Source organism: Dromaius novaehollandiae, chromosome 2 (genome assembly GCF_036370855.1).
Source record: "Dromaius novaehollandiae isolate bDroNov1 chromosome 2, bDroNov1.hap1, whole genome shotgun sequence".
Classification (NCBI taxonomy): domain Eukaryota; kingdom Metazoa; phylum Chordata; class Aves; order Casuariiformes; family Dromaiidae; genus Dromaius; species Dromaius novaehollandiae.
The window spans coordinates 87,809,792-87,833,709 of NC_088099.1; the positions used below are offsets into that span (position 1 = coordinate 87,809,792).

At 39.4% G+C, this 23,918-nt stretch overlaps 1 long non-coding RNA gene across 6 annotated transcripts in view; it reads left to right on the forward strand.

The window, feature by feature from the left end:
• The first annotated feature begins 765 nt into the window (after positions 1-765).
• LOC112986648 (uncharacterized) overlaps positions 766-23,918 on the forward strand; it is a 137,746-nt gene continuing 114,593 nt past the window's right edge. For 5 of the 6 annotated variants that reach the window (XR_010387765.1, XR_010387767.1, XR_010387770.1 and 2 more), the window contains exons 1-2: positions 782-891; positions 1,902-1,980. This is a non-coding gene — a long non-coding RNA (uncharacterized LOC112986648). Of the gene's footprint in view, positions 892-1,901; positions 1,981-23,918 lie in introns of all 6 variants that reach the window. The other variant, XR_010387766.1, reaches the window with a different exon arrangement.

A 23,918-nucleotide genomic window follows, 5' to 3' on the forward strand; every position in this document is an offset into this window, starting at 1 on the left:
CCCCCCTTAAAATATGAAGATCGCTTCCTGCTTTAATATAATGCCAAATATAATTAATGCTGAATGAAATAGATAAAATGTTGATTCTGAATTGGATACTTTCAAAAGGTTTTTATATTTATTATTTAGAACTTCTAGCAACAGATATTTTTTCTCCTCAAAGATAATGCATAACTCTTTGAAGAAAGGTAGGATATTAATGTAGAACTTCTTAGTTCAGATACATTTGAGTAACTTTTAAAAGACCTTTCAGCCTGCATGCAAATTTCTCACCATCTTCTGATGACATGTTACTGAAAGGTTATTGAGTCAGTTAGTTCTACTTTCTATGGCAATTTTCAGCATGTTCCTCTATAAGCCTGCAGCATTCAGCCTCACAGGGCACTAGAATAACAGGATAATGTACAAAAGTGTGTGTGTGAGAATTTGTATAAGCTAAGATGTAATTTTTTTCCTTTGATATTTATTTGCTTGCTAGCAGCGAGTCCAGCACTGACCTTGCAAGGAGTTTTTGGTGTGAAATTTGAAGAGTTAGTATTATTTTACAGAGACAGTAAATTTTTCAGATTTTCAACTCCGATGGCAGTAACACCACTGATTTTGAGAACCTTTCTGTTTTGACAAGTTAGGCAAAATGTATGCCTGTCCTTGCAGAGCATGAAAGTTTTAATAACTGAAATTAGTGAAACCATTAAGCAGGACTTTTGCATGTGTATGTGTTGCTTTACAAGGTTTTCCACCCCGCCGCGCCCCCCCCCCCCCCCCCACACACACACAAGGGTGTCTTGTTTTCTTTCTTGAAGTGTCTGCAGTTGGAGTTGTTACCGGTTCCCTGACTTTCTCTTCCTAGAGTAGAACGTTCCTCTTTAAAAGTCCTTCTTCTCTCTCAAGGTAAGGGTATTTTTAAATTCTTTTCTTCCCTCTGTATCTGCTGGCAAAAATGATTTTCAAGGACAGAGCTTTCAGGAAGTTGGTCTTGGAGCAGAAAGTACTTTGATAATGTAACAAGAATATTCTCCTCCGATCTCACTCCCAATGCTGTTATATCAACTTTTCCACTCTGTAGCAGTGTTGGGGGGATATATCTTACGTGTCTATATGCACAGGTATTAAAGTATGGTTTTGTAACATTTTTCTTTAAACTGACCTGTTCTTCCAGTTCTGTATGCTAACTCCAAATTGTAAGTCCCACTTGTGAAATTGCATTTATCTGATTCACAACTCCTTGATTGTTTTTATAACACAAGAAAAGTTTAACAGCAGAAGTAGGTTGCTCTAACAGACTGTTAAACTGGAGTTGGTGTTTTCATTCCTGAAGTTGTGAATTCCAGCCTCTCTCAAAAACAAATGGGAAAAATCCAAGCAAAAAAAATTTAACAAAAAAACTCCCAACCCCTTCACCCCCCTGCAAAAATAAGCAAACCAGAATTTGCATAACCTGTAGGTCTTACGTGAACTGGAAATTTTTAATTACTTTTCCTTTAAAAATATTTCTGCATTTGGGTAGAGCGATAGATAATTTAAGGAAAAGAGAAGACTTGTTCTTTCTTCAAGACTTTAAGAATGCTATTTGGTATACATTAATCTGAAATCGAAAATTTTTTTTTTTTAAATAAGGAGTGCCTAGTATATTAATTTATGGGAAGTTCATGTCCTTGTACTGCTGTGCCAACAGTCATTCTGTTTCTTCTCATCAGCAGTGACCACTAAGTTACAATTTGGGAGTGTATGCTGCACTCTTGTCTTAGAGAAACTTTTCTATTTTATTCCATGCATTAATTTATTTAATAGGTTCTTTTTGAAACACTTCTCTGATAGACATGTGTTGGTTTTGAGGTGTTTTGTCTTCTGTTTCTTTTTTCCTTGTATTCATTCTCTGCTGGCTTTTTCTTTGATATCAGGACTTTAGGATGTCACCACTATACACTACCAGCTCTTAAGAATATTGCCCTTCCAGTCAAATGTTGCTCTTCATTAATGGTAGGTCCAGAAAATGCCTTACAAATGTTTACTTACAAGTGTCTTAACCCAGGAAGCAAGGTTTTCAATTTCTTCTTGACCAATCTATCCAGGCATGCATCTGCACATAAAATTGTAATGACAAGAAACGTTCCCTATAATCTCAATGCTAATTATCTCTTGTAGGAGTCTCCAGTATAAAAGTGTCGAGTAAAAGAAGCATAACTTCTCCATCCACAGTAGAAATCAAAACTATTTCCAAACGCTATGGTTTAGGCTACATATAAGAAATACTTCCTGTATGAGATACTTACGGCAACCACCTAATACCAACTGCTGATGGTAGCTTGGCAAAAGTGATTTGAAATATGCAGTAATTGGCATCACAGCAGTATCACTGGTATCAGTACAGTGGGTGTTTTTGTGGTTTGTTTTTTTTAATTCCAATAACTATAATGGTTACCAAGCCAATAAATAATGAAAGCTCCATCTCTAAACGTGTGTATAGGCTGTAGACTCTCGTACAAACTTGTGTGGCCAGTAGTTGTTATGAGATACATGTTATGGAGGATTTTGAGGCCAGTTGTACTTCACTGTTTCAGCAGTGCTGGCCTCCTACATAGTAGAAAGAAAACAATGGTTTTGGATCTTCACCTAGGGCTGCTGCTGTAAGTTTGCTGTCTGGAAATGTAATGCTTTTTTCCTCCTTCAGTTACCAAAGAAATGATGAAGTATTACATCATTTTAAGTTCTACGAACCTTATATTTAAGTATAGAAGTTGTGAAGGCATATATGTTTAGATGCCCTTCTCTATGAGCACCTACATGCTTGGAGTGTTTCAAGGGGGAATTCATGTGCCCAGAGGTAAACATGTGTACCTGAGCTAATTTCTTTGGCTCATTTTGCAGTCAGTGGAGAGCAACAAACAGATACTTCCTTGGTGCAACTGATCAGACCCTGTAGCGGAGATATGTATGAGATCTGATGAAACATGTCCTAGAAGTGTCTTTTTTTCTCCACTAACTGTAAAGGGAAGGTGGATGATAAATGAGCAGTCTAAACTGCAGACACCTAAAATAAGGTTAGATGAATCCCAGTAGTGTATGGCCTCATAAACATCTGCTTAAAAATAAAAAACAGTTCAAATTCACACTTGAACACTGGTATGTGACACCTGTATCTTTAGAAAAAATGTAAAAACAATCCTAAGATAAAGAACTTCATGTAATGGTCACAGTTTCTACTTGGTTTCCAGCTGAGGTAATGATGTTATTCACTTTAAGGTAATGACAGGGAGACCCAAGCGTAAGGAGGAGAATGTCCAAATTGCTCTAGATCCTACTAGCAGGTGTAGAAAACAACATGGTAACATAGGTACTTAAAATCTGTGCAAAGAAGAGTAGCCCTTCCAAGCAATGAAGAACTATCAGAACAAGAATATCAGGAGGGAGACCAGTTGTTGTAGACTCAAAAGCAAAGAAGGCAGACAGTGCACTGTAGTCCTAAAAGTGCAATGTCTTTTTAGCTGTTGTAGTTTAAAATTAAAGAAATATTATTGACCTAAAATGAACTCTGTGGCAGCTCAGAATTTTTGTCTATAGGGACCCACTTGCTCAGAATGATGTTTTAAAGTTGTTTATTTTAGAAATTATTACTATTGACAGTAGAGCAGAGAGAGGAGCAACTGCTTATTAGAACGTGTGGTAGCAATTCTTGATGGTAAGAGTCCATTAGCAGCATCTGGAGCACAAAAGGCATCCCTTTATTGCAAAGCTAAGATCCTGAAATAAAGTTCTGTCTGAAGTGGACAATCTCATCCTTTCTGAGGGTTACTTCAGGTAAAAAATGAATGCCTGTTACATCTTGAAGGATTCCTATGGTTTGCTTTGTTCTCTTCCCTGTCTAAGATCAGATGACAAACTGCTGTTAAAGATTCCAAAAAACAAAACAAAGGTATAAAAATTTCATACATTCACATCATGGTTTTCTTTATCTTGTGCTTACTTCATCTGAAATTTTGTTTTATATGTGAAATACAATAGCTTAGAATTTTGTATTTGCTCTAAAACATTTTTGGCAGTCACTCTTGCTTTATCATTCTGTTGTTAATTAAGCACACTTGTGTTCTGTGAAACAACACAAAGCCTTTAGTTTGTAGTCAGTGCATTCAAAAATTGGTATTGGGACATAATCTAATGATGGTTATATATAAAACCGCAGTATACTGTAAAAAAGACAATCTAGTACTCTCAGATTCTTCTTCTGTTACATATTTAGTATAGAAGTTGCAAAGTAATACATAAATTAAGGTTTTAGTCTATCGTGTACTAGTATTAGTACTTTTATAAGCAGTTTTGTGCATGGAATACACAGGTTTAAAGCATAAACACATAAAAATCCCTCCAACATGCAAATTAAAATTTTGGTCTTTACTTTGCCCTGTTGTCATTACGTACTGAGACACTGATGATTTTAAGGCACAAAAACTGGAGGAAACACAGCAGGAATACTATTTTAAGAATTTTGAGAGCTGTTTCTAAATCATCACCTTAAATGCTGATTGCACACCACGTAGGTAGACAAGAATTAACTGTAACTTACGCACATTAACAGAGTGCATAGGTTAAGTAAGCAGAGCTGGTCTCAGGCTTTTGACTTGCTTGCTCCTGCTATAGAACTGTGACTGTACCCAGTTAAGGGGGGGGGGGGGGGGAAGCATAGTTTACCCAGATAAAAGCACAAACTCTGAAGCCCATAATGGGCTTAGCTATGAGAATGCAATCAAAGATGCTCTGTCTCTGATAACTGAATATACATTACTGCACCGTAGAGGTCATTTAGATGAGAAAGGCAGGACTTGTAATGAAGATGAGTAATTTTATGAATAATTCCCAGATCCGGCAGCAGTTACAGTAGTTTAGACTGTGACTTGCTATATTTGGAGCTATTTTCTAATAGCAACTCATGTCCTATAGTTACTAGATATGCCTATTAAGTATTTCTGTCCTTAGTAGAGGCCGAAGCAAGCTGAAATGCATTATATATGCCCAGCTCTGTTTCCTGTCTATCTTATTACTCTTAGCTTCATCCCTTCCCCCCCCCCCGAAAAAAGTGCTTATTATCCGGTGGAATTCAGAAGCTAGCCCAGGATGAGATTATATATGATTTTGGGCTATTCGCTGTAGCAGATGTTAAGTGTCCGTTGTAACTATCATGTATGTGGTCTTTCTCAAACACTTGCACAAGGATTCAAATAAAATTTTCCTTTGCCTGCAGGCAGTAAGCACTTCTGCTAGTCATTCCTTCTCTTTACAGAGAAGGGAAGTTTAAAAGGTCCTTTCTCTCCAGAGGGGTGAATTAATTTTAAGTTTGCATCAAACAGTTACCAGTACAAGTGTCATACAGCCATGTAATCGGTATTTATAATGTATGTATAATAGGAAAGAAAAAGCTAGGATGAAATATTATAGTAATTAAAAAGCTTTGTTCCAAAATACCTAAGGAAAAGATTAAATTTGGGAGGGGGAAGGGGAATGGGGAGTAGTTAGGACATGCACATTTAAAGTCATCTGCAGGTTTGGAGTGTTACCATAACTCCTAGAAACAGGAAAGAGAAAGGTGAGACAGCTCCAAGTGCATGATGATATACTCCTCTCAGTATAGGTGTATGTATTATGCATGCCTCCATACAGTATTAGCCTAAGAAGCAATAAAAAGTTAGCCAGACAGCAGAGATAATCTTTCTGAACCTTTCTGCAGTACTAAGTTCCTCAAAGAAACCTAAAAAGATTTTGAAATACAAAACTAGGCTTTTTCTCAATATAAGCCAGCATATTTCTGATAGGATGACTATGTGACACCAGATGGAATAATAAGCATCTATATAAACAACTGTCTACCTGTTTTGTGGGTCACTGCAGGGTGGATCTTGTTTCCAAGTTTAGTTTCAGCCTGCCGAGTTGCTCTCTGGTTTGCAGCAAATTCTGCAAAATTCTGTTTAGACTTTTTTCTTTTTCTTTCTTCTTTTTTTCTTTTTTTCCTCTCCCCCCCCCCCCCCCAATCGTCACAAAGGCCTGCCTGTCTGCTTCCTGCTTCTTTCAGTGGTCTCTGTCTCTGCATGAGCTGCAGTCTTGCCACTTGTTCAGTGACTACTTGCGGTAGTCAGCAGCATGGAGACTTTTCCTCTAGCACATGTTCACTTACTGCAGGGTCAGAGCTCTCACTGCCCTCTTTCCACATCTGCGTTATCTGGTCACACTCTTCTTGAAGAAACAAAGCATGCAAACAGGAAGCCAACAGATAGTAGAAATACTGTTCACCATTTCAAATACTGAGTCCATTATAGGTGAGTGTTAGCATTGCAAAGAACAAGCTGTATGCATGAAGCAAGCAAACAAAAACCTACCAGATGTTAATTTTGGGCAGAATCTTGCAGCAACGTTGGCAAAAGTTTGCTTGCAATGAATGAGGACAGCTAGGCTCTGTCTGATCATTGTCAGTTTTCTATGTTGCAGTTTGTGGGATGTGGAGAAGATAGGTCTGAAAAAGCGTTTACATTAGAAACCAGTTTTCAGGGGATGAAGTCACTTCTAGTGGTATTAACACGGGAAATTTATCTCCGAGGCCATGGAAGTTTTGCCTGTGTAAGTCCATGGATTTAGATTCATAATGTTTGTGTCATATTTTAGCGTGTAATAAAATCACAGAACTGTAGAAAAGGTTAAATATTTTTTAGGCTTCGGCAAGCCTGATATAACTAGGAAAATAATTCTGCCAGCCAGACAGGCTCATCTGCGGCTATACTACTGCCGCTGGAACTGAAATGTGATGACAGCACTCTCCGTAGTATAATTAGCGAGAAATATTGAGTGTATTGCTGAGGAAAAGAAATCTTCTGTCTTAGTAGTGCATCTTCAACCTGATAACACAAGTGGCATTTGGGCTTTTTTTGTGGGAAAACTAAGATGGATGCAAGGAGAAAGATTGATGGGACATGGAGTAGTACGCACACAGATGATACTGTAGCACATTGTGCATTCACTGTGATTGTTTAGAAATAGTACTATATTATGTCAGAACAGTAATACCTTTTTATATTGGCTCAAGAAACCTCTTTTTTTTTTTCTTTTGGTCTAGATTAAAACAAAACTATTCCAGGTGTGTAATAATGCTGCTTTTCATAACTTGTTTGGATTCCAAAATAATTGATAGATCTTGGGCTTTGTCATTCATAGTTTATATGCTCACTTTTTTGGTTACTGGTCTGGCGCTCTCACCCCACGGAATTGGCGTGGACTGTACTGGAAATGGAAAAGAGATGATGGCAACACTTCTGCAAAATACAATATTTGGCAGTGAATCCTTTCTAATAACTGATGTTCGTGCGTGTGCACTGCTTCTATTTTCTGTCAGTGCGGATTAGTAGCTGATAAAGCAGCACAATGCTCTGACAATTTTTTACAGGCTTTTAAAAAATATCAGGTTAGCTAGTAAAAGTGTCAAATTACTTCAGAAGACTCATTTTACTCTTGGTGTGCTTTTATTCTTGGTGTGCTTTTCTTAGTGTGCTGGTTAAGTTCCCCTCCCCCCCACCCCAAGTGATGAGTTACATTGGAAGTGATTTGCAGGGAGTTGTTTGTTTTCTTACTTCTTTTTTAATAGGAATTATTTTAGCAGCATTCAAGTAAAATATGTTTGAGTCAGAATAAGACTAGCAGTATGTGAGAATGATGGAATGTAATCTACCATAGAACAATACTATACGCATGTTTCACGTGTTTTGTGAAACAGATGAAATGGATATAAAAAGCAATTCTTGTTGGTCTGAGATTTCACAAACACGGCAATTATGGCCTCATATTTGTCTCACGGACTGTATAGTGCTTTCCACTGTTGATTTTAGTCTGCATTAGTCATGCTACAGTTTAGCTTTCAGTTTTTTCCTATGCTTTTCTGTCAGTTGCAATTATTTTTCCCAGAAGATAAATCTATGTTATAAATTTACGTTCTTCACTGGAAGTAAATCTGCTGACCTTGGAAGATGGCAAGAAAACTTGGACTGCTTGTTTTTCCACAAAAAAAAGTTACTTGATACATAGAAATTTTACTTACATTATATATAAAGTATATATATAAAGATATATATCAGGGGTGTGTATGTGTATATGTATGTATTATTTTTTTCTCTGAGAGAGAAAGAGAGAGGATGTGATAACCTAATGTGTAATATGCAACTACCTACAGCTGTTGTATTTGAAATGCTAGACTATCAGGATAACTGGCAGAAGTAGATGCAAGACCATACTGTCACCTGGCACAGTAGAAGTAAGACACAGTACAAGATGCTCTAGTGCAACTGAAGTAGAGAAGATACAATGAATTTAACAAACTGCTGTTGCTTGAACATGGCTCTAATCTATGCAACTGTTCAAGAGTAATTAGCCAACACAAAACTATCTTTTCTCTTGTTCATGTAGTTCTGCCTTTGAGGTATAATATAGTCTTTTACCTGGTGGTGTGACAACATATCTCAGAGACTTGTCTGACAGAGGTTTGGAGCATTCTCTGAGTTGTACGAGTTCTGAATATAATTCATTGTACATACAGTTTGGGCCTTACTTTTCTGGCGCATAACTGAAAATGAATTAGCGTTGGAGCATTTGATACTTTGCTTGAAACGTTGCATCTGTTTCACTTGCCGTTACCAGTTTATGTTATAAACCTGTGAGAGGGAGTAACTGAGCGTGTCTTGGATGAGATAAACTGCTAACCTGCAGTGGGAAGGCACAGAGAGAGAGAGGCAAAATGAAAGTTTGGCAAGGAGAGAGCCTGCAGGAAGAAGCCTGGGAGAAAGGAGGCAGGAGGACTCATGATCTGTGATCACAGCAAAAGAAGTTCCCTGGGGATCTGGAAGTGCTTTGTCGTATTTGGTGCAATCCAAAAAGCCAGTGACTTGACTGGAACCAACCCCAGAGGCAGAGTTCTACCTGCGAAGTGCCTGTCTGGCCTGTGTGCCTCGAAGGGGAAAACTTTGTTTCCTTCCACGAGACTTCTGCAAACATGGTAGTTCCAGGGATTTGTTATGAAAAGGCACGGTAAGAAATAAGCTTTGGAGCACCCTTGAAGAAAACTGCTGGCTGTGGCTGCCTGCAGGGAGGTTGCCGAGGGCAGGGCTGCCTTCAGGTTATGCCACCAATGAGATTGCAGGAAAGTTGCCGTTTCACTCAAGAACAGGATGCAAGCAAAGGATCTCCATGTTTAGCCCCATAAATGTACTTTTTGCTATCCCTGGCAGCAGGCCCCGGTGCCGGGCTGCCTTGAGGGTGCAGGGTCTCTGGCCCACGGGGACTGGCCAGAGCCAGTGGCGCTTGATGATGCGGCTGCCTGGGGCCGAGGGACTCTGGCCTCCCCGGCGTGAGCTGGGCGATGCTGTCCCCCGCATGAGCTGGGCAATGCTGTCGGGGACAAGGGCGGGAGCAGCCATTGCTGCTGTAGAGCCGCAGCCCTGGGGCCAGGGTGGCCAGTGTGTGCTTCTCACCCCACACTGGCAGCCCAGAGAGGGCCATGCTGGGGAGAGGTGTGGAAATGGCCCACGATGGGGCCAGGGCTGAGGAGGAAGAAAGCATCAACATCCTGCTCCTTCCAGAAAATAAAAGGAAGATACCAGATCCATTAACTCCTCCTGGCAAAGACCTTACTTGCTGTGAACTCTGCTGCCTGCCCACTGCTTTTGCTTGAACAAGACTGGAACTGTCAACCTCAGGACTCAGAAGGACATTGAAAGGGTGAGGATAACACTAGGGAAAAGGGGTAAGTATTAGCAGTTTTTCTTGTATGATGATTTTAGAGGTGACAATACTAATGAGGCTTTTCTGTGTTCATTTGCACTATAGGTATTCTTATTACTGTAACTGGACCAATTGTAACTGTTGTATTTTGGTTAAATTGCTAAGATCTTAATTAGGCTAACAATAAATTCTCAGTTCCACATGTGGTGTGCTCCCTTTGGCTAATAACAAGATTTTGAAGTTTAGTCTAGCTGCTTTAGTTTTAACTAAAATTTTACATATTCTAGTTTATATTCTAATAAAATCTGACTTTTGAGTTTAGAAGCTTTTTTTGTGCTTAGTATAAGAAAGCGAGTTAAATGGATTTATTTCAGACTACCGAGTCCCACCACACCAATCATTCAGAGTTCTAACGAAACTTGTCCATTTTTCCACATCTGTGTGGTCCTTCGATATACTTTAGGGGAAAGAAAAAAATCAGAATTTATCTAATATTAGAAAATTTCAGAGTATTTTACAATTTAGATTTTACCAATTTTGATATTCTTCTGTCTATAAAACTGAATGCATTAGAGTGCCCTGAAACGTTCTAATGGAGGGGACCTAGTTTCAGTATCCTGGAACAAGGGATACCAATTATACATTTCTCTCCCATAATATAAAACTCCTTTTTTCTTGTCCTGCAGTACTACCAGAGGTCACATTTTAAATCCGTCCAGGACTGAGTCTTTTTTCTCTTTGCCTTTGGATCGATGTCATCTCATAAAATATATTCATAGTTAGGGTACAAGAAAAATTGCTTTTGCTGGAAAGTTGAAATCTAATCTGTTTTTTGCTTTTTGTTTTCCCAATTACCTTTTTATAAATTCTGTTTTACCATGAAAATGAACCCTGGGAAGAGGGTTTTGTGACTGAATAGCAGGTGATGTAATTTCATAATGGTTTATTGTATCATGAGGCTATTGTCAATGATTACACAATGCCCGTTTATGGTATGCTACCCAGAGTGACCAGCTCATGTGATTGAGTAAGGGAACAAAAAAAAATGCCAAAACTCCAGGTGTTTTTGTACAAGTATCCACTGTCTTGTGTGGAGAAGATGATTTTTTCATTAGAATATGGTGTAGGGGAAAGGCTGTTTTTCAGACTAGGAAATCTTAGTATAGTTTATTTCCTCTACAGCATATCCACTTAATATTCTTCAAATATAACTTTTGGTAAAGAATCTGATACTGTAAAAAATTTCATTTAGAGGCTTGTCAAATAGTTAAGCCTACTTTTGATGAAAAAACCTTCATGAGAGATTAGGTACTAAAACTGTAAAAATGCATCTTGTGGAACTTGGAATCTATCTGAAAATTTGGGTAGGGGGCGTGTTCTTGTGTATCATCCTATTTCAGTTTATGATTTCATCTTTCGTATTCTGATCTTTTTCTTAAATAGTATGCAGTTCAGGTCCTCTTAGCTTTCTGGTGTTTTAACGAAATGTTTTCCTCAAGTGAATGCATGCTTGAACTCAGTCTTTTCTCGTTCACCATCCTCTGGGGCTTTGATGAATTGTATGTGGGTTCATGGCAGTGTGGCCTTTGGAAGAACAGTTTACTACATTTGTAGATGTCTATTTTCAGTAACCTGACAGATGTGAGTGTCCCTTGTTCTTCTGCAAAATTCTGTCAGGGCAGTTCCAGAAACATCCCTCAGTTCTTGACAAAATATCGACTGAGGTTAAGTTCAGGAGCAAAAGCATGAATATAGGACCTACAACAGCCGGGGGCGGACCCCAAAAACGTAATCCTAAGTGTATATTTGTTAATCGGATACCTATTTAGATTCCTTAGCAAATGTATGAAGGTCATATGACTAATTTCAGGCTTGGAGAAGCAGTGATTTCACTGATGCTCTTCAGTGGAAAGAGAAATAAAGCACGCCCTTTCAAAAAGGGGCACTTCAAAAACTGGAGAAGCAATCATCTCGTCCAGGAGGTATCCTAGGTATGAGTAAATTTTCAGTGGTACTGAAAATGTGAAGGGACGTAGAGAAACCACTTGTGGCCTGAGGGCTGCTAGCGCCCCTGTTGAGAACAGGCTGCAGTGTCTGGAATTTTCTGTTGTGGACTGTCTGTGTAAGAAGGATCTTGCAGGCATTGTATACTGTCCATGAAAAGTCAGTAAGTCTCTTCAGGTTGGTGTTGGTCTTTGTGGCATACTTGACTTGCTCACATTCAACAATTTTACCAACTGATTCATCTACGCTGACTCTGCAGTGAAGTTATTCCTGGTGGAACAGGCAGTATTTATTGTGAACTTTTAGACTTATCTTTTTCTGACCCATAAAGTCAAATTCATTTTTTCTTTGCTACTGGCTGAATGACCTAGAATTTCAAGAAGAAATGGGAATCATTTTGGTCCTATATAGATAGATGGTCTTCTGCTGACCTCTAATGGAAAAGATAAAACTGAATCTACCTTGTAGCCAATTTTGTGTTTGTAGCTGAGTGAAATAAGAACACACAGTGATAATGCTGTCATCCTGTTAAAAACATCTATGCTGTATGAGGGGATGTTTGTGAAGAAAATGATGCTGAAAATAATAGTTGAAGAATTGACTTGCTCAGACCTGCTTTGGATTGAAAAATCCATGTCTGCTTTTAAAACTTTGAAGTTTTAGAGAGAAATGGAGAATATATGTGCTTGTGAATTTGAATGTTGTGCTTGAAAGCCTTACTGTGAAGTCTGGGTGAAGGGGCACAAGTCGTCGTTACAGAAGAATAACTACTCTGTGAGTTATCACCAGGATGAAGTTAGAGTCAAGGACCAAAGAATATATGATACATACTTCAGCAGCCTGAAAGACATGAGTTGCACTGCCAGATTATGCAAGAAGATCTACATAAAGAGTCTTACATAAGAAGAAGGTACAAAAGGAGAACATTTATTTTAGAGGAATAATATTCCCTTTTGCTTTGTCTTTAATTCATAGGCCTAGAAAATGGTTCCCGAGGTAATATGGAGTACCAATTTTAATTTGTTAGAATTTGTTTCAAAGATCACAAATCAATGTAATTTCAGAGAAATCCTATAGTTAAGTCAGCTCTATGTGTATGGTACTTTAGAATCACAGAATAGTTGAGGGTTGGAAGGGGCCTCTGGAGATCATCTAGTCCAAAACTGCAGCTAAAAGCAGGGTCACCTAAGTTGCTCAGCACATTGTCCTGTCAGGTTTGGAGTATATTCAAGGACAGAGACTCCACAACCCCTCTGGGCAACCTGTTCCAGTGCTTGATCACCTTCACAGTTTTTTTTTTTTTTTTTAAAACTTCTTTTTAAATGGAATTCCTTGTGTTTCAGTTTGTGCCCACTGCCTTTTGACCTGTCACTGTGCGCCACTGAGAAGAGCCTAGCTCCATCCTCTTTACTGCTCCACATCAGATATTTAAACATGTTGATAAGATCCCCCCTCAGTCTTCTCTTCTTCAGGCTAAACAGGCCCAGCTCTCTCAGCCTTTCCTTGTACAAGAGATGCTCCAGTCCCCTAATCATCTTTGTGGCCCTTTGCCAGCCCTGTAGCTCCATTACAGTGTCTACTGGGGAGCCCAGCACTGGACACAACACTCCAGGTGCAGCCTCACCAGTGCTGAATAGGAGGGGAGGATCACCTCTCTTGACCTGCTGGCAATGCTCTGCCTAGTGCAGCCCAGGACACCATTGGCCTTCTTGGCCACAAGGGCACATTGCTGGCTCATGGTCAACTTGTTGTGCAGCAAGACCCCTAGGTGCTTCTCTGCAAAGCTGTTTAAAAGCACAACTAATTGCTGTATCAGTTTTCCTTTTTAATTAGGTTTTTGGACTAATACCCTAATATTACCTAATAAACCTGAATTACTTGCCAGACTCCCAGTAGCTTTTTAATCGGTTGAACAGTTTCAGCAAAATTTTCTGAGTCTTTTAGCCATTCCAAGAAATGACTACCAGTTTTCATAACAGCATGTGTACTGGTTGACTGCCCACATAGCTCTGAACTAGCCAGAGTGTGAGTGGCTACTGTCTAGTAAAAAGAAACCCTTCCTTGAAGGACCTTCTGTGAAGAGGGCTGTATGTCACCCTGCAGAGGAAGAGAGGCACTGGTGAGCCAGAGGGAACTGGCAGGGCTGGGAGTATTATGTGCTGGGAGACACAGTACACAACTCTGTTCAAAACCATGCTTCATTAGTTACTCTGCTCACAGAACAATTTGCTAAACTCATTGCATATATAAACATTCATTTAAATGAATTCAATGCTCTGCTTTCACAGGAAAGAGTTGTAAATGCTTCAGTTACTCCAGAAGATGGTGCTCTTTGCATTTCTTTCAGAATTTATTGTGACAGAAACAATTTATATCCAAGTCAGCCTTTGAGTTGTAAATTATTGAGGATACCTGTGCAATGGGAGCTGTTAATGCAGCCTTGCTCCTGAGGCTTTCACATTTACAAATAATTTGCATAACATTTCCACATGAGAGATTAGGAAATGCACTACTTCTCCAGTAATTTACATTAATGTAACCTGATATATTATAGACATCTCAGTTATTCTTCTACCATGAGAACAAACATATTAGATTAAAATAGAATAATTAACATTTTTTCCAATGGGGTAACTGCAAAGCTGATTTTTTAACAAGAGTGTTTGTAAATTCCACTGCTGTGGTAATTCTTTATGGAAGATACAGGGTGTTTGCTCTAAATAGTTGCAGTTGCAAAAACAGTTACAGGAAGATGCACACAAGATGCATATAGGTATTTCTTCTGATGTTGTTGTCCGAAAAGCGGATTCGTTGCCCGGTGTGCAATGAGCCAATAATTACACACTCAGGAGAGACATTTATTTATTTATTTCAGAGTTGCGCAAGCCTGGGTGCTCGGTGGTCTCCCAGAAATCAAGCACACCCCCCCAACTTTTCAGGTAGCATTTATACAAACAAATTGCCAGATTTGCGACTTTCCCTTGTACACTGATTGGTTAGTGATTTCTTCATTCCCTGGGTCCCACCCCTGCTTCTCAAGGTCCTGATCAATTAACACTGCCCCAGCTAGGTCAGTAGACGTTATCTCCCAAGGTCCTGAGGAAGAGGACATAATCCAGACCCCTTAATTAACACTGTTTCAACAGTGAGAGGAGGCTTTGCTTCCCAAGGTCCTGGCACCCAAACAGGCCTTATTTCTCAGCCTTGGCATCCTCCCTTCTGGAGAGTGGGGCACAGGAATGCAGACTGCTTGTAACTCCCTTATCTTTCCAGCCTGCACCAGCTCTGAGGCCTTTTCTTAACGAACTAGGAGCGCGGCCTAAGGCTTCAGCAAATTTAGCTACTTATGCTAAGCAAGTGTGCGGCTACTCATGCTAAGCAAATTCTATCTAAGATAGAAATTATCCAAATCTACCTACTTCAAACATTCTTTCTGAGCTTCTCAGGGTTGCCTTGTAACAATTCCCCCCTTTGAGACTTATATGATCATTTTCATATTAGTCTCACTCTTTTAAAATCTTTCCCATATTAGTTTCATATAACACTTAGAAATACATTGAATCACTACATAAACGCATACAAAAATTACTAGCATCAATCCTAGAATTGTTAAATATTTTTTAACCCATGAGCTCACATCAGGGAACCAGGAAGTCAACCATTTCCATATTTCTTCAAATCCGAAAGAAGTATCATCTTTCTGAACCTCATGTAAGATTTCAGTCTGCTTCCAGATTTCATTTAGATCGGTAGAAATTCTCCCGCTTTGATCCACATATACACAGCAACTAGTATTTATTACTGTACATACTCCTCCCTGAGATGCCAATAACATATCTAGAGCCATTCGGTTTTGGGTACTTATTTTAGCAATTTCTGAAACCTCCTCTTGTAAAGCTGCAATGGCATCAGAGGTTTTATTCCCTATTTTTTCAATAACTGCTGAAATATTTACTATTGCTTTTTCAAGTTCGCTCACTCCCAATTGTGGAAACAGCCACCTTACGAATGACTGAAACCGAGTAGGTCGATCCATTAAAGGATTATTGACCCTCTTTTGTCTCCTCATGAATGTTCTTAGCCAGGATTTTTGATATTTATTACTTAGTTCTTTTCTTATAGTAACATTAGGGATTATTGCCCCTAAAGTACACGTCCCTGACCAATTAGGAGGTAGCACTTTTCGTGCCTTGTTCCCACACAACCAATACCATCCACTACCTTTCGGAACATGCCACCCATTTAGTTCCTTACTTGGCCATTTATAACCTATTTCAGGTATATGAGAGCAATTTTTATAACCTCCCACCTTAATGGCTCCAGTACAGTTGATCGGTTGCTTTCCATAGGGTACAGTTTTTTTCCCACCATCTATTACTATTATTACATCTTCGGACACATTGATAATAATCTCCTGTCACACTCTGGACTTCCCATTCCTGTTCGGTTGTTTCATTATATTTCGTTTGATCGCTATCATTTCTTATCTGTTTCATAAATTCCATAAAGGAAAAATTAAGAGGCACTCCAATTAGGGGGAAGCCCTTGTTAGAATGTTCAGGGAAGTGGGTACACACCCAGCAATCCTTCTGGTTAATTATCTTCATAGATTTCGTAATTACTTCCAAATGGAGATTATGGCTCCAAAATCCTTCCTGATTCCCTTTAATTGTTTGGCTCAGGTAACTTAGAAAAACTAACCACCACATTTCTCTCCTGGTTATTTGGGAGAACATCATTTTTACACAGATACCATAGATACCATAACAACAATATTAACCCTATTCCTAACAAACAGATTAAAGCAATTCTTTCCTGAATACAATCTAAATTTAAAACCGATTCGCTTTCAATACAACTCATATATCTTTATATATTTTTAACTTTAAAGGTTGAACTTGTTCAGCTTTCCACGTCTCTCGAGGTACTGCTTTCACTCGGGTGTAGTGGATCCAGGAATCAATTCCCTGCAGTTTCACAGCAGTATTTGTTGTTAGCAGTACAAGATACGGTCCCCTCCACTTTTCTACCAATGGCTCGTCCTTCCAGGTCCGAAGATACACTTGATCTCCCGGCTGGAATGAATGAATCTAAAAGTACAGGAGATCTTAACTGGATGTACCTACGGAGAGAAGTAAGAACCTTTGCCATAGACAAGAGATAATCACTTAAAATTTGATCGCCCTTAACGTGCATTTGAATTTCATTTCCAGTTAAATTTACAGTGTAAGGTTTACCATACAGAATCTCAAATGGACTAACTTTCTCCCTAACCCTTGGGGTTATTCTGATTCTTAATAATGCCAGAGGTAAAACATCAGTCCATTTCATCTGAGTCTCCTGACACAATTTTCCTACCTGTCTCTTAATTGTTTGATTCATTCTTTCCACTTTTCCACTGGATTGTGGCCTCCAGGGGGTAGGTAAGTCCCATTTAATTTGTAGTATTTTTGAGATTTGCTGTACTATTTCTGCTATAAAATGAGGTCCTCTATCTGAAGAAAACCCTTCTGGTACCCCAAATCTTGGTATAATTTCTTTTAATAACATTTTTACTACCTCCCTGGCCTTATTGGTACAACACGGGAAAGCTTCAGGCCATCCTGAAAAGGTGTCAACAATTACCAACAAATATTTATATCCATTACATTTTGGTAATTCAGAAAAATCAATTTGCCAGTAATCCCTGGGCATAAAGCCCCTTTCTACTTCCCCTGGGGGGGGCTTCTTCTGAAACACATTAGTCCATTTTCCCTCTGATAATTCCAGAGCCCGGGCTAAAGCAATCAGTTCTGCTTTCTGGGCTGATGTATTTGCTGGTAGTGATCTTGCTTCGATTTCTCCTTCCAAAGTGACGACAGCGTATCCAGCCCTTCTTTCTCCCTTTATTATAAATCTGCTCCCATTGGTAAATAATTCGCAGTCTGGATTCTGCAATGGAACATCTCTCAAATCTGGACGGCTGGAATATACTCGCTCAATAGTTTGCAGACAGTCATGAGCCAACCTCCCCCTTCATGAAATGGTAATAAAGATGCCAGATTAAGGGTATTATACACCTTCATGGTTACATCTTCTTGCTCAAGTATCACTGCCTGGTACTGCACCATCCTACTTGGGGATAACCAGTGATGCCCTTTTTGTTCTAAAACTGCTGCAACAGCATGTGGCACATAAACAGTCCGTGCCTCTTGTATTAACAGCACAGCAGCTGCAACTGCTCTGAGGCATCCTGGCCATCCTGCACTCACTTTATCCAGCTGTCTTGAAAAATAAGCCACAGGTCTTTTCCAATTTCCTAAAGTCTGTACAAGCACTCCCAAAGCCTGGTGCCCTGTCTATTTTTTTTTTTTTTTTTTTTTTTTTTTTTTTTTTTACAGGCAGGATTGGAGTATTGTACTCGGATTGACATTCTCGCAGCAGTCCATACTTTAAGAAATTATTAATCATAGGCTCCAGTCCAACACGGGCCTCTAACTTCATGGGATACTGTTTTCGCCTTACCGGTTTAGCTCCTTGTTTTAATTCCACCTTTACCGGTTCTGCACATCTGGCTCTTCCAGGTTTCTCCGTTGCCCACACAAAAGGGATTACTGCGTCCGTTACTTCAGAGGGAATTTCACTTGGTCCATCCTCCACCTGTTCGGAATCCAGTGCTTTCTGCAACATATATGCTTGTGCCTTCCAGGCGTTACTTTGTGGAATGTGCACCTTAACTTTGTTTTGATCAAAGGTTATCTGTGCCCCCAGTTTATTCAGTAAATCCCTCCCCATTAGGGGTAATGGGCATTCTGGCATGTACAAGAATTCATGTGTTAACACTTTATTTCCTATTTCACATTTAATTGGTTGACAGAAAGGTTTAACCTCTCGCTTTCCCGTGGCCCCAATTACTGGCATAGAGAATTTACTCATTGGTCCCTTACAGCTATTTAGTACTGAGTATGCTGCTCCAGTGTCTACTAAAAATTTAACTGTTTCGTTCCCCAGCTTTACTGAAACCAGGGGTTCGGCTGGGGAATCCAATTCCTCAACCCCCGGTCCCCGTCAGTCTGAATCCTCTGTACCAATCATGAGCAAATCTGCCTCTGGAACAGATGCAGACTCAGGTTTCCAATGATCTGTTTGTCTCTTCGGGCACTCATTTTTCCAGTGCCCCTTCCCCCTGCAAATTGCACACTGATCTCTCCTTAGCGGAATTCCATCTCCCAAATTCCCTCTTACTCTATACCCTCTTCTACGTCCTTGTCCTTTCGGAAAACTCCCTCCCTGAGAGGGAGTTTGTGCTTGGGCAAATGCAGCTGCCAAGATTGCAGCATTTTGCCTCTTATCTTTCAGTTTCTCCTTTTTGTTTTTCCTTTCTCTCCACTTCTTCCCTATTATTGTACACCTTATCTGCAACTTCTATTAATTGCGATATCGACATCCCCGACATACCATCTACTTTCTGAAGCTTTCTCCTTATATCTGGTGCTGACTGTCCTACAAATAATGTAGTAAAAGTTATTTTATTTGCTTCATCCTCGGGATCCAAGTCTGTCCATTTTCGGGCAGTTTCACATAACTGCTCGTAAAATGCAGAGGGATCCTCAGTCTTACCCTGTGCGACTTGATATAGTTTTGCAATATTTTTGGGCCTAGGCACTCCATGCTTTACCCCATATAGTATTAACTGTTGGTACTGTTTAGTCATTAACCTGCCTGCCCCTGTGTTTTGATCCCAACCCGGTTCCCGGGTCGGCATAAAACGGTCTGGTCCGTCTCTGGCATTTTGCCTTTCATTTTCCTCTTGAGCTTTATCTAATACCATTCTTTTCTCCTCAGGTGAAAGCAAAGTATTTAAAAGCACCTGTAAATCCTGCCAATCTGGATTATGATTTTCAATTATCATTTTAAAGGATTGATACATCTTTTCTGGATTTTCTCAGTACGACCCGGCAGACTCCTTCCAATTCATTAAATCTGTAGTTGAAAAAGGGACCTTCACATACACAGGCATCCCGTCTGGTCCGACTGCTTGACGCAGCGGGGCCTGAATCACGAGATTTTGTTGAGCCCGAGTAGCCCGAGTTCTGCCTGCAATCAGGCTACATGCCTCACTTCCCTTATTTCTGCTATTAACACTATCTTGATCTCTTTCAGGAGAGACCAATAATTGTACATCCTCTTCCTCATCACCCGCTTTTAAACATCTTTTCCCAATGCTACAAGCAGAGCAACACCGAGACATTTTCTCTTTGTTTCCCATCATCATTAACACATTTGAATCAGAAATCAACAGCTTACATTTTTTTCTAGTTTCATGATCATTTCTCAGAGAGAAGAACAAATCTACATATGGGACCTCATCCCATTTGTTCTGTCTTCTGCAAAACAACATAAGTTGCAAGATTGTATTATAGTTTAGCGTTCCCATTTCTGGCCATTTTTCCTCATCCTCCAGTTTATACATTGGCCACCACTGAGTACAGTATTCCTTTAATTTTCTCCTTGTTAAAGGATTCCCACCAAACTTTCTCCAATGTTTCAGGATGCATCCTAAAGGAGAACAGGAGGATACCCCCACAGATTGTCCTGTTCCCGTATTACCACCCTTAAAAGAACGTTCTTACCAATTACGCTTTCGTACACTCCAGTCGTCACTGTCCAAACGTGTACAAAGCTTACCTTTGGTTACCACAACCAATTACCCTTGTATCATACCCTTTATGCAATGTCTCTTAATAATTACTGCGTTGCACCTTTGAGTCGCTTACCCGTTCCGACCAGGGAGGGTGCTCACGGAGTCCCCGAACAAAACGGTCGGTGCGCGCTGGAGTCCGATGAGCAGTGTCTCCCCGCCAGAACTGGCAAGACGATCCGGGCAAGGCTTTACAGCGAGGTCCCATCTGGGGTGCCAGAAAACTGTTGTCCGAAAAGCGGATTCGTTGCCCGGTGTGCAATGAGCCAATAATTACACACTCAGGAGAGACATTTATTTATTTATTTCAGAGTTGCGCAAGCCTGGGTGCTCGGTGGTCTCCCAGAAATCAAGCACACCCCCCCAACTTTTCAGGTAGCATTTATACAAACAAATTGCCAGATTTGCGACTTTCCCTTGTACACTGATTGGTTAGTGATTTCTTCATTCCCTGGGTCCCACCCCTGCTTCTCAAGGTCCTGATCAATTAACACTGCCCCAGCTAGGTCAGTAGACGTTATCTCCCAAGGTCCTGAGGAAGAGGACATAATCCAGACCCCTTAATTAACACTGTTTCAACAGTGAGAGGAGGCTTTGCTTCCCAAGGTCCTGGCACCCAAACAGGCCTTATTTCTCAGCCTTGGCATCCTCCCTTCTGGAGAGTGGGGCACAGGAATGCAGACTGCTTGTAACTCCCTTATCTTTCCAGCCTGCACCAGCTCTGAGGCCTTTTCTTAACGAACTAGGAGCGCGGCCTAAGGCTTCAGCAAATTTAGCTACTTATGCTAAGCAAGTGTGCGGCTACTCATGCTAAGCAAATTCTATCTAAGATAGAAATTATCCAAATCTACCTACTTCAAACATTCTTTCTGAGCTTCTCAGGGTTGCCTTGTAACAATGTAATTTAATATATGTACTGTAACGTTAAAATTGGCATGAGAAATTATAATTTTAGTTCCAGAGTACATCCTCAAATTTGTTACAACCTTCATATAGCAGTGTTGTGCTTCTGCATTTGTAATCGATTTGTTGCTCCTACACAATTAAAAGCAGTAGAATTTTCTGGTTGTGTCTTTCCTTTCATCCTATTTCCAAGCAAGATGCTAGTACAGCTTCAAAAACTTTTTATGATAAGCATGTGTTTTATGTGCCTGTTACACTCTGAAATATTGCAGCTAACTGACTTTTGTGCAGGGTTTCAGAATACGTTACAAACAGAGCCTGAAACACATGGTGTTCCTCCCTACCTGTAGTAAGAGCTCACAGCTCTTCCTGATCAGCCTCTCAGGTATGGGTATCATGTGGTTACTGTTTTGTTGGCAGATTTGATACAGCTGATCAAGTTGTTCCGTGTTTGGGGTTTAGATGTGAAAACAGGAAAATGTGGGAGGAGTAATCTGAAAAGCTGAGGAAGAAACATACAAAGTGAAAAAGCAACATATATGTTCCAGAGTAGAATTATAGAATAATTTAGATGAGAAGGGATCTCATCTGGTCCAACCTGATGTTCAGGAATATTTTTAAATTATTCTGGGTGGCCTAGGCTAAGAGCTGTAATCTGAAACACCACTGTGTGTGTTTCAATGGATATAAATGAATAGTTAAAACATTTTGTTTGTTCTTACAGGTTGGATATACTTATCACTGCTGAATAATGGTAACAGTGGTTTTCATAAGGGCATAGAACATACAGTATTTTTGCATCTTTTTATATTATTTTACTTGATTTTGCAACCAGAAACATACTTCAGAAATTCTAAGAATTCTTTTGCCAGAGTGTGTGCTTTTTAAGTTCCAGTGACTCTGAGTTGCCTTTGGCTTGAGAAATGACAGTGGACTTCAAAGTTTTGTTCTCCAAGCCACCTGCTGGTGATGATGTTGGGGCTTCATAAGCTGTGTGCCAAACAATTCCTTTTGAAAAGGAGGCAACCACAAAAATTCAGTCTAAAGCTCAGATGGAGACTCCCAGTTCCTTTCTTATTAACTGTCACTGTGAATATTTCCTTTTAGAAGCTTATGAAGGAAATAATGAAATACCTGAGGTTTCAGCAGACTTAAACATCTCTTTGTGGGCCCCCCCACCCAAATTTTAGAGTTTTGCGAAGTTCAGATATATCACTCATGTTTAGGGTTATCGTCTCACTGTGTAAAATTTGAATTGAGTGGTATGTTTTATCTAATCAGTGATATGATATATGTAAGCAAAGAACAGGTAAGACACTTCAGAAAATAATTTCACCATCAATAATAGGAGTGTAAGGGATTAGAAATGCAGCGAGCAGACAGAGCTATAGATGGTATTGAGAGGTTGAAGAAAACAATGGTGAGCACTGCTGTACAAAGCTAGAAGAAAACTTAGGATAGTTAGAATGAATTGAGATAAACCTGTGCAAGCACTTACAAACTTCTGTACTTTTGGAGGTCTTTAACATCTGCTAATTCTCATTGTATTGTGTCAGTGCTTTCATCAGCACTTCACTAAGTTGTCTCCTCAGTGGAAAGAGGTATTTCCAACAGAATTCCACATTTGCCATCTGACTAATAGATTTAAGTGTGGGTAAGTTAACTCATGAAGTTAAATGTTGAATCTCCCAGGTTAAACTAGTCTTGATACTTTTTCTCCTGTGTGACTTGAAAGCAAAGGTAATTCCATTAATATCAAATTAATAATTTATGGCTTTGACTTCAACTGTCTTCATTTTTACCCTACCTCATTTTTTAATATTTTTTCTTCACAAGGATGATCTGATTTGAGAAATGAACACTTCTGTTGAGTCCAAATTAAATACTTTATTTACCTTAAGGGTAGAATAGCTTTGAAAACCTTAGATTTGTCAAGTAAAAATTGAGATTTCATAAAGTACCAAAAGGAGAGGTGTGAGAACATCCTTTTTGTTTATTTTGATAATAACTAGGAAAAAAAATCCTTTACTTTTCACAAGAAATAGATTTCCCAGTTTGGAAGCTGGAAGAATAATTTATATTTGTGACTGTTAATATTCTAACTCCAAAAATAAATCTTGAGAGTTGAGTGAATCATAAATATAGTAGTTACTAGAGCACTAAACATTTCCTTAGCTTGGTTACCAATAAACTTACTAACACACAGAGTGGCATAATCTGTCTACTCTTTTTATTTAATGAGAGGAAGCTCTATAATTGTAAGAACTGAATAATCCTATAATTTTAAGAATAAGTTTCTGTAATGGATGTCGAAGGCTGACTTGGCACAATGAACATAAATTTAAGAAATGATTATCTCTTGTTGGTCATAACTATTCAGATAAGCTTATCATTATTAAAACTGATACTCTGGATTTAGCCCCACACATTGTATTAGAACAAAGGTAATTCATGAATTTTATTTGGCCTCCTGTAGTAACCAGTACACCTCAGTTTTTCTTAGATATGTATAGTTTAACTGTGGTAAAGTGAAGACAAATATTTAATAAAGTATTATCTTCCAGAAAGTACAGTTGGGAAGTCT